Below are 10,310 nucleotides of genomic sequence, written 5' to 3'. Positions count from 1 at the left end.
TTTGAACCATCTGTATATATAGTCAGAGGGCCATCGATTCGGTAAGATTTGTCTTCCATTCTTCCCTAGTTGGGAGTGAACAGGAGAATAGCAAGGGTGGTGATGGAAGACTTACATGATAGTCTATGTCGGAAGAGATAACAGTGTTCCTGTTCAGTATGGCCGAATGGCCAAGATACTTATTCCATTTCGATATAGCATTCATGCGTGTCGCTGCTTTCGCTGCAATCGCTTTGCCAGCCAGATCGATAGGGAACAAGTGAAGCAACGTACTTAGAGCCTTAGTAGGTGTTGTACTTAAGCATCCTGTTATCAGGAGGCAGGCTGTTCTTTGAACTCGATCAATTGTGGCTACTCTACACCGTTTTTCGAGTGCTGTCCACCATACAACCACACCGTAGACGAGTATCGGTTTGATGATCGAGGTGTATATCCAATAAATGATCCGAGGTGAAAAACCCCAGGTTTTGCCTATAGCTTTCTTACAAGTATAAAGAGCTATGAAAGCTTTTTTACATCTGTTTTCGATGTTCAATTTCCAACTCAACTTCCTATCTAGAATAACTCCTAGATATTTAGCTGAATCAGATAGGAGTAATGATTCCCCTTTTAAGGTTATTGTTTGCAGTGGAGGAGATTGTTGTTTCCTATTGAAGAGAACAAGATCAGTCTTTGCTGGATTCGCATTTAGTCCGCATTCGGTGCACCATTTTGACAGAATATTGATTGAGCGTTGCATGAGCTCAGTGAGGGTATTCAGGTGTTTGCCTGACACGCAGAGAGCAATGTCATCTGCATAGGCTACAACCTTGCAGCCTGCTTTTTCGAGATTTCGAAACAAAACATCTAGAAGTGATATCCAATAATTTTCAAGTACGTCGTCGTAGGAAATAGCTGTTGTAGCTGTTGAGACTGAAAGTGGGACTCCCATATAGATAGAGGGATGTTGGAAAAGGAAAGGTACTCATTTATAGGTTGTTTTCTATTTTTTAACATACACCATATAGGACGCCATATAGGTCATGTTCCATGTTCGCATTTCTTACATTCTTATACTCATCATACGTTGTGATGTTCTGTCTGAATTGTAGGAAAGCAGTTTTTTGCTTGCTGTCAATATTTTGACCTCTGGCGTAAACCGTGACTTCGAATTCCTAGAGTGGTTTGTACTAACTTTTCTTGAGTTTGAAAAAGTATACTTACCCTATGATCAGAAAGTACCGGGAAGGTGATGTTGACTGTTTTCTTCGATTGCTAAGGCGTATTGCACCATGAGTACCTTCCATCGGGCCCGACACTCAATAAAGAATATTATTTATCCGTTTTGAAGCGTTTGAGAGCGGTCGCCACCGGCCGGAAATGTGGGCAAACAATTCTTGGATTTTGCATGATGATAACGCGCCATTTGACTGAACCCCAAGTAAATACCATCGTGCAAGCACCGTATTCACCTTCTTTTTGTTTCCCAAGTTAAGTTACCACTTCGTGAAAGAAGATTTCAGTCGAAAGAGGGGATCAAAGAGAATGCAACTAAGGAGCTGAAGGCCATCACTTCGTCGGCCTACCAGGGGTGCATGGAGGACTGGGTTAATCGTTGGCACATGTGTGTTGCTTCAGACAGGTCATATTTTAAAGGAGATAAAATAAATTTGTTGGCCGCCGTAGCGGCCATTCGGAATCCACAGAGGGAACGTAGGTTCGAATCTCGGTGAAACACCAAAATTAAGAAAAACATTTTTCTAAATGCGGTCGCCCCTCGGCAGGGAATGACAAACTTCCGAGTATATTTCTGCCACAAAAATATCTGCCGTTCGGAGTCGGCTTTAAAATGTAACGTTCCATTTGTGGAACGACATCAAGACGCACGCCACAAATAGGAGGAGGAGCTCGGCCAAACAACCAAAAAGGGTGTACGCGCCAATTATATACATACATACATTACATACATATATTATATATATATAAAATAAATTTGCCTGAAATTTAACTCTGTTTTGTTTTATTTAAAGATTCCCGGTACTTTCGGATCATAGGGTATACTGTTGTTTATAAGCAAAAAACGTATTTGTTATACGTAGTTGATTTTGCGAACAAAATAGTATTAGTTGTTACCATTGTTGTTGAAAGTATCTGCATTAAACCGATTCTTTATCCCTGATATAATGTTCGATCCTATTCCTGCGTTAAATTTTCCATTACGTATACTTCTTCTTGTATTGGAATATTATGAATAAATCCTTGCAGTTTCATATAACTTCTGCTCAAATATGAAAGAGACGGTATCAATAAAACGGTCCGCGGATGACATATGGCAAAAATATAATAAATTTTTTGTTTTTTGGTAGGACTATTATAAGCTTACATGGCAAATTTCAGCGTGATATGTGACATAGTTTGTTTTCTGTGCTACTGTAAACAAGTCAAGCTCGAGTGTGTTCTTCGAATTCTCTTTTATGACTTCAATTGTCTCAAAATGTTTTTCACGGAGCGGCAACTTGAGCTTGGGAAACAGGAAAAAGTCATATGGAGCCATATAAGGCGAATACGGTGCTTGCGGAACGATATTAACATTATTTTTGTTCAAATAATCGCGAACAAGACGTGATGTGTGAGTTGGTGCATTATCGTGATGAGAGAACCATGACTTGTTGTCCCACAATTCCTTCCTTTTAAGACGAATGTTCTCGCGCAAACGCTTTAAAACGTCTAAATAATATTCAGCGTTAACCGATTTTACGATTTGTGCGATTTTAAAGCACAATTTCCTTTACTTTTCCGATGTTTTCGTCGTTTACTGATGTTGCTCGACGACGTTCATGAGGCAAGTTTTCAACCGATGTACGGCCCTCTTTGAACGATTTGTACCACTGGAAAACACATGCACGCGATAAAGCAGAGTCCCCATTCAAACAAATTCTTTGAATTTCCATCGTTAAATTTGAAGAGCACACTCGAGCTTGACTTGTTTATGTGACATATCACGCTGAAATTTGCCATGTAAGCTTATAACAGTCCTACCAGAAAACAAAAAATTTATTATATTTTTGCCATATGTCATCCGCGGACCGTTTTATTGATACCGTCTCGTTCATATTTGAGTAGAAGGTAGAAATCGTCTTTTTCTTCTTAACATTTAGTGATATCTTGTGCATAGATGCTTACGAGGTTTGTAACCTGCTTTTTCACTTTTATCGTTTCATATAAAAATCTGTCAGAAATATATTGTACTTTTTCTAATTGTTTTTTCTATTTTTTTGTATTAGGAAAGCTATGCCTGATGCGGCGAGCTCATTATTTTCCTTTCCACTGTATATTAAGAACAGTGTTACGCTTTCCTTTTTTCTTTGTTTCTGATAGATGTTCCTAATAGATGTTCTGTTCCAACATGCTATTCACAATGCATTCTTTTTCCATAACCGTTTTTTCTTTTTCGTTCCGAGTCGTTATTGTGATTGTTATAGTTATCCGAGGTAGCAGAGGTCTCCTACCAATGTAGTAGATCTCCTCCTGACAAGGTTATAGGCAATTTCATTTCCCTATATGTTCCTAAGACCAGGAGCACAGATCAGAGAAATGTTACCTGTACACTCAAGAGATTTGACTTCCGCCTTACAGGAGTTGACCAGTTTGGATCTGCGCCATGGTGTCGTTAGAACCTTGATCGCGGCTTGACTACAGGAACAATTTTTAATATCTTCCTCGCTCCAACGCTTTCTAAGCCTTCTGCATGCCTGCAGGATCGCAAACACTTCTGCCTCAAAAACACTAGCAGTATTCCGCAATTTTAAGGCAATAGATAAATTAGCAGAAAGCCCCTGCTCTGATTCCCGATTCCATCTTTTAGCCGTCACTAAAAACAGAGGTACCTGCATCGGTACAGATGTGAGATTGCCTCCAGAGGCCAACTTCCTTTGAGCTGCGATGGAAATAACGTAAAAATGGATGGGAAGTAAGTGCAAAACGACATTCAGGGCAGGACTGGGGCCAGTTTTACGTGCTCCGGTCATGCCAATACAAGCAGTCCTTTGCACCCTCTTCAGTTTAGTAATATAATATTATATCCCTTCCGATCAGATGGTTTGTTGCAAATGTTTCGTCCGGATACTTTATAAGGGGCGACAATCGTTTAAAAGATGGTCAGCTGATGGGTTAATACCGCAAACGGACATTTTTGTTGGATACCTCCTGTAAAGAAGTGTTGGTGTGTGAGTTTGGTATGCCCTATTCTGAGTTAGGGGTTGGTTGGTTGGTTGAAGATTCATCCAGAAGCCCCATTTTATTGCCACATTCTCGTTACCAACTTGGGTAATGTTATTTACAGCATGACTATATCCTGTCTGTGGTTCACAGAGAAAATGGAAAATGGTTTTCTATTTCTCTGGTTGTTTACAACTGTGACTGTGTGTTTTACCACGATAGACGAAAATCCAGTTATGACTGTCATGGGTCTCCAAGCGTTCTGTCGTTTATTAGTGATGACGTTTGTTTGAAGTAGTAGGTGAGCCATATCATTCTGCTAATTTTGCACGACCTCTGCTCTCCCCATCTACAAATTAGTTTCTTGATTGTGGTGTGAGTCAAGAACGTAATTCCTGGCAAATCCCACTCTTGGCAGTTCATCTCCTTCCTATCCTATCCTTGCTATCCGAAAATTAGCGATATGCCCTTAAAAGGGAACTGAGTTTGGAAGAGATTGGCCAACTCATTGCGGTTAATGTTGCAATTGATAACATTGTAAAGAAAAATTATTAAGAACTAGATTCTTCTATCAGACAATGACTGTAGGCCTAACAATTTCCGTCTACTAATACAATAAATTGAGGGGGACCATTTTCCCATTAAATTTTATTCAAAGCGAATTTGGTAAAACTTTTTTGGGCTTTTTCAATTTTTTTAGAATGGGTTTCGTATTATGGATTCCATATTAAGGAGCAATGCTCTAGGCGACATCTCACTAATGCAATATAAAGCGACTTCAACATCTGATGATTTTTAAAGTTAGTATTGTAGTATTTCTTTAATGAAATCAACATGATTGGAGAAGGATAACTTAACGACAAAAATAACAATTAGATCTTTCATTTCGTAACGGCAATTAAGACATTTTGATTTAATTTGTTTGATTTCCTGGTAAATGTTATCACATTTTTTTATGTTGAGAGAGTATATACAACATCTAGCTGGGCATGGTTATTAAATGCATTTATTACTTTATTAGAGGCTAGAACAAGATTAGAGCAAACAGAACTTCTGTGCATGAAACCATGTTGGCACTTACAAAAAAACTTAATAACATAATTGAATAGCTTTTCATAAGTAATTGAGTCGAATATTTTTGCTATAGTATCTTGCTTAACAACATGTTTGTATTTGCAGACATCATTTCGGTTACCCGAACATTTCTGAAATAACCGAGTCAAGGGGTAAGAAATGGAATCACAACGAGTCTTAAATAATTGTGAAGAATAGCCTTCACTGTTTGTTTTTGTGCTGGGCTTAAGCTTCATAATTGCAAGCTGCACGTCATCTATGCAAATTCCAAATTACTTATGGTTTCTAAAAGTGGAGGGGATAAGGATGAAACTGGCCTAGAGTCATACACTTTCTGAAAGTAACTTGCAAATAAGTCACAAGAGTCCTGGATATTGTCATACTCCAAACTGGTTGGGAAACCATTGGTTTTTCTTCTGGTGTTAATGAAAAGCCAAACACTTTTGGGATTAGAAAGTATATACTGTTTAAATAAAAAGTTGTGGAAGCTATTGAATTCTGTCCTCAACTTCAGAAAATATAAATGATCGATTTCAGATTTGCTTGATTTGAAAGTCTTGAAGGCTTGGTTTTTTTCGATTTTTTAAATTCGACAATTTTTTATTAAACTATGGTGGCTTATTACGCAACTTGACTCGTTTCAATGGGACCCAGTTCTATGCCGCAAATGTGAGCTTTCGACAAAAAATCACTTTCACTTTTGAGTAGTTGTACTACTGAGATTAGATATCTACGTTAGTATCAAGGTCATAGAATTCAAAATGAAAGAGTAATGCTTTATGGTGCAAACTATTTTTAACACACTTTTATTAGCTCGGGTTGTATGTATGTATGTATATATGTATGTATCTATGTATGTAACGGAATCTTTGAGCTTAATTTTCACTGGCTTCAAAAAATCTGATCGACTTGAAATTTTGCACACCTATCAAGGACCGATGACAATGCAATAATTTGATAAAAGTTTTCCATTATCCTTATTAGGATTGCCAGGATTAATATTTTCTTTTTTTACCTGTGGGCAAAAAGTAAGGTGAATTTGGTTGTTAAATGAAAAATCTTTATTTCTAATGAAATCCGTCTTTTATGCGTATTTAACCCCAATATCTACCGTTTCTATTGTACTAAATGTGTCTTATAATACGTTCACATATAAGTAAATGATCTACTTTTTCGCGATTAACTCAAAATCTGTAATTAAAAAGCGCGATTTCCCATACAAAATTTGTCTCCCAAAATCTGAGATTATAAAATAATCCTAGATAATAACGATATTTTTTGGCATACAACCCTGTGTTTTCTGTGTTATCGATAATTATTATTACGAATGTAAGGAGAAACAGCAAAATAAAAACTAAATGAAATGGATGCCGGGAAAGAAAACAGGTCTGTAAACATAATTCTAATAAAATTTTTGTCAAATATTATTAAATAGGGATTCATTTTACAGAAAAAAGCGTGTGTCCATGAACGTTTTGTCCTCTTATTACTTATTATAAAATGTAATACAGCAGCTAGTCCTTGACGATTTGCGCAGAATGCTTCAGGTCATTATCTTGCTGGAAGATCCAGCTCGAGCCTAGGTCTCGTTTGTCCACGGATGGCATCAGGTTTTGTTCCAAAATGTGCTTGTATTAGAAGCGATCCATATTTCCTTCAATGAAAACGAGGTATCCAGCTCCTGTGGCTGCAACTGCTCCCCAAACCATGACACTGCCACGACCATGCTTTACAGTCGGAATCAGATTCCTAGGATCCATGGCAGTGTTTGGTTTTCTCCAAACTTTGGCTTTGTCGTCGTATCCAAATATGTTGTATTTGGACTTATCAGTGGATAAACCTAGTTTCCAAAATTCTATTCCCTTATAAGGTACTTTTTTGCAAACTCCATACGAAGCTTTCAGTTTTTCTTGCTTATAAGGGGCTTCTTGCGAGGAGTTCTGCAGATGTTACCTTCATTATGAAGGGTCCTGCTTATTGTACGTGGGTGGACAACAATTTGATACCTCTCGGCTACCTCCTGGGCCAAATCAGTAGCAAGTATTTTCGGATTCTAATTCACTGCTTTGCGAATAAAGAATACATCTCTCCGGTTGAGCTTCTTGGACCGGCCACTACGCGGCTTAATCTCCAGAGAATTGGTTGTTTCAAAGTTTTTACAAACAGTTTGTACCGTAGACTTGCTTAAATGCAATAAATCAGCTATTTAACTAAAGGATGTCTTATTACTTCTGTACTCAACAACTAATTTTCTCAAATCAGTAGAGATTTCTTTGCGGAGCGACATTTTTCCGATCGTACACAAAAGACAAAATGCCATAAATTTTAAGAAGAATGAAAAGTAGAACCACAAAATAAAATAAACGGTACTTTACAGTTAAGTATTCGCAGAAAAGAAGAGCAAAATAAGTGTCCTAATATAACGTATGTACACCTTTGTCAGGGCATTTTTTTGGTTTTTCGTGAATAACTTTTAAAGTAACTACTGAAAATAATTTTTTTTTACATTTGTTAGACTGTTAAATAATTAGACTTAAAACAAAATTGCATCATTACATTCCTTTTGTATGCTTTAGATCGGGAGAAATTAAGAATAAAAAATAGTTAAAAAAAACTAAAAAACACGGTTTTATTGCTTATCGAACTAAAAAGTAGAAAATAAAAAATAGTTTAAAAAAACTAAAAAACATGTTTGATATAGTAAATATTACAATCATTCTATTGGCAACTACCTATGTACAGAATGTTATGAAAGTGAAGCAAAATGCATCCCACGCTTTTAACTCTAATTTGAATTACTCTATTTGTATCTTAATTTTTGTTATAATTCTGTTCTGAGGTAGTTGACTATGACTGATCGTTCGATTTGCTATTACTTCATTATAGGTCCCTTTGTCATTAAAATTTATTTTCTACTTTTTAGTTCGATTAGCAATAAAAGCGTGTTTTTTAGTTTTTTTAAACTATTTTTTTTAATTTTTGTTTGAGTTGTTCAGATGTATCGTTTTAAGGATTTTAAGTAAAAGTTCCTAAAACGAACTATTCTTACCTTGTAATACGTAAATTTTTTTTAATGCTGTACTGTGACATACAATACATTGTCGCATACAATATATAATTCAAATGTAGGTCACAAATCTTTGTTATACTTTATGTAATCAAGATATTTGCAAGAAGAAACTATTTTTGGATTGTGGAGGAACAATTTTTATCCAATCGAATGTGTTGGTTGAAGAAAGTAGATTATATCATATACTTTCATTATTCTGCGTAAAAAATCGCTGGCATACTCATAATACTTTTTTTGCATTTGGACGGATTTTGGCCAACAGTTGGTTTTTAGATCTTAACAGTTTATATTAAATTATTTAAGAACAACGCACCAATGGATTGCCTGATCCGAGATTCAGTACTCATGAGCGAAGTAAACATCTAATTATAAGTACATATATGCCTAAGTACACATGTATGAGTATTGAAGAACTCTTTAAGAAAAACCTGAAGCTATTGAATAAAAGTTCTGATTCAAAACCCCTCCGATATACATAACGCAAAGAGTTCGTTCGAGTCGAATACGACAACGAATTAAATAAAGGTACATAAATATGTCATTGTTTACATTTAATGTTATTACAATTTAAATGTTCCATTTTTAAATTGAAGTTAAATCATTTAAGAAGAAAAAGACAACTTCTTTTCTGTCCCAAAAATTAAGCATGTACGTCAACCCTTTCCCTACGGATTATTGCTACATGGAGAGCACGGAGATTTAATAATATTTAGTTCATTAGCCCGTTTCTGTAAGAAATCGAGAAAATTTTTGATTATAATGACGTCACATCGATTCGATCAAAATTGTTCGATTGGTCGAAAAAATTGTTTCTGTAAGATTTAAATGACAAAATGCGGTACACTGAGAGAAATACAGGGTGTCCACTGGAAGAATCATGTTTTAAATCAGAGGTCAGCAAAGCTCACTTACGCTCTAAAAATCAGTCGTTGTTCTGAGACCAAAGAAGCAATATAATCAGCGGCTATGGCGGTAATTTTCTTATGCTACAATGGACATACTTGGACATAAGAAAAAAATTGATGAAAAAATACAAATTTTATAATTTATCCCAAATATCAAAATAAATGTTAAGTATTTCACAGCTGCTTATGGTTACGGGGATACCCCAAAATTCAAAAGATACGTACGACGACGGTTATGGTGCGGCACCTATAATCGTTTACAATGATGCCCATATGTTTTATTAGAACAGCTGATTGCTAAGGTTACAGTTATGGTTAAGGTACGGCGCCACTAATCGCTGCTTAGGTCTCGATATCGCAGTGCACGGGCGTTCGCAATTGACGCGAAGTTCAAGGCCAATGATTCGTGCGCAACTGTTCGTTGTAGATAGCCACTAACTATCGTACATGAAATATTGAGGAAGGATCTTAGACTTCACCCTTTCAAAATTCAAATCGTGTTTTAAGATTGCAAATGATTAAGCGTAACCGTTATAATTCGCGTGAAAATTTCGGCGAGACAATGTTGCAGTTATTTTATGTTTTGGAGTGACGAACTTCATTCAAATGTATATGTAAATAACCGAAACCACCGTTGTTAGTCACATAAAGGCCAGAACCCTATATTAAGCGAGGGCAAGCAATTTCAGTTGATGATTTCTCTAATAGGCACATACTGAATGATTATTTTCTGTCAATATTGAGAGAACATATTTCCTTCAGTACATACACATAGTTTCAGCAAGATGGCGCCATGCCGCACACTGCCACACTGTGTAATTTCTTCTCTAATAAAGTGACAAGCCGTTTCGGCGACATATCTTAGTCACCCAGGTCGCCTGTTCTTACCCCTATGAAAAAAAACCCAGTGACTATTTATGCACTAAATGAAAATATCGGTCGCGAGGTTGATGGGACTCCAACATTACTTCTCCAGCGAGTGGCACCGAGTACCGAGGCCATATTCCAAGAGTATATGCGACGTAACCTTAAACATGTTAAGCAAATAATTAAAAAATTATATA

Source organism: Anastrepha obliqua, chromosome 6 (genome assembly GCF_027943255.1).
Source record: "Anastrepha obliqua isolate idAnaObli1 chromosome 6, idAnaObli1_1.0, whole genome shotgun sequence".
In the NCBI taxonomy this organism is placed as follows: Eukaryota; Metazoa; Arthropoda; class Insecta; order Diptera; family Tephritidae; genus Anastrepha; species Anastrepha obliqua.
This window is presented reverse-complemented; position numbering follows the sequence as displayed.